Consider the following 2,073-nt stretch of genomic DNA (forward strand, 5'->3'; position numbering starts at 1 on the left):
GGGGGTGAAAGGTCTTGCTTTTTCTGTATTGCTCCAGTTATTCTCAGGAGCCGGCAGGGCTTTGCCTTCCTTAAAAGGGATGGTTTGATGCGTGGAGTCCAATCTTGCCTGGGCCAGTGGATCCTTTTCTTGGAGCTCTGAGATGGACTGATGCAGGCTGATCAGAGTTGGGGCCTGCAGGACCTATAAGTTTTATGTCCTTACATCAATCTCTAGTTGTGATAGCAGTTGTTTCTGGCCACAACCGGGATTCGAACCCCGGTCTCCCGTGTGAAAGGCGGCGATCTTACCACTACACTATCCAGCAACTATATAATACAATATATAAAAAATATAATATAAATATAATATAAATATATAAAATATATAAAATATATTTTTGGCCACAACCGGGATTCGAACCCCGGTCTCCCGTGTGAAAGGCGGCGATCTTACCACTACACTATCCAGCAACTATATAATACAATATATAAAAAATATAATATAAATATAATATAAATATATAAAATATATAAAATATATTTTTGGCCACAACCGGGATTCGAACCCCGGTCTCCCGTGTGAAAGGCGGCGATCTTACCACTACACTATCCAGCAACTATATAATATAAGGGAGATTTACGGGAAAATACTAATACGGGAGGACGGCGCGAAAGAGAAGTAAAATACGGTAGTTTCCCGGCCAAAACGGGAGACTTGACAGCCTGAGATGGCTTTTCCAGCGAAAACGACTTCATTATTTATCTGATTGATTTATCGACAGACCATCATACTTTTTAGACGTTATAATAACAACACTCTATTGATCCCCCTCTTACTGTCCATGATACACAATGACGAGACACATGTTCACTAATGACGAGAACTATTCTATTTTTCATGCCGGGTCCTTCAAATCTTACATTTACAAATCTTGTTCTTGTTCTCTGCTCGTTCCCGTAGATATATATTATTATACGGAGATTTACGGAGTCTTCAAAGACGGTCCAGCTCAAGGATCACTGTTGCTGTGGTGTAGATCAGCTGATCTGTAGTAGTCTTCTACGTACATCTTCTAGTAGACCTTCTGAGGGTACTTCACGCATTCTTGGTCGGAGGGTCCAGGTTTCCAGCTTAGCTTATTTCTTATTTCTCAGGTCAGCTGCTCTTGTATTCAGCCTACTAATATATATGGGGCTTGGTACCCAATCTCGGAATGTGGGGATGATGATATCTCCCCCCTGACCTGTCGTCCTGGCTCCCCCTTGTCGTAGCAATCGTGTTGTACCTCATCAATGTAGGGAGCCGCCCACTGGCCCAATGGCGGAATCCAATGGCGCAGCCGAAGGCTGTGAATGCGTGTTGGTCCTTCCAAGCGCTCCTGGGAATTACTTACCCTTTTTAATATACAAGATATTCTTTTAGACACACATCTGACTCCATTTTATTAATGACCTTATTTCAGTATATTGTAGTCATGACGTTTATGTTGTTCGGATTACTTCGGGACTCTCCTTTAGATTACCAACTCTAGTTTACCCCTGACGAAGGAGTCCGCCAGATTCGCCTCGGCCGACAGGGCGATCCGTGGGCTTGTTCCACAGGGTTTGTCTTAGATGCACGGAAATCGGCACCATTTAAGACAATGTCAGCCTCTGATTATTCGGGTCCCTCGACCTATATAATTTCCCAAAGGCCCAGTGTCTGCCAATTACTGAGCATGTGGGTGCCTCGGAGATTAAGCCGATGTTTACCCGAACCACACGTACATCCACCTCAGAGGCTCAGCCGGGGGCAGCCCATATCATAACATGTGTCAACCTCAGCGGCTGTGACGGCGCACCTTTTGTTGCGGTAGTTTGTACGAGGTTTTACTTTGGGCTCGTCTCAGGGACTCCGCCGATGCCGCCCATTGTCTTACCATGTGAGCGTCTCAGGGACTATGCCCGGTGCCTAGGAACATAGTGTGTACGCCCCTCAGAGGGCAGACCGGTACCTTTCATCAGCATGTGTTGACCTCAGAGGTTAAGTCGGCCCGTAACTGAGCGTGTGCGAACTCCAGAGGTGCGGTTTTGGTATCCACCTAACTTAACT

The sequence above is a fragment of the Brienomyrus brachyistius genome, unplaced genomic scaffold, assembly GCF_023856365.1.
Source record: "Brienomyrus brachyistius isolate T26 unplaced genomic scaffold, BBRACH_0.4 scaffold280, whole genome shotgun sequence".
NCBI lineage: Eukaryota > Metazoa > Chordata > Actinopteri > Osteoglossiformes > Mormyridae > Brienomyrus > Brienomyrus brachyistius.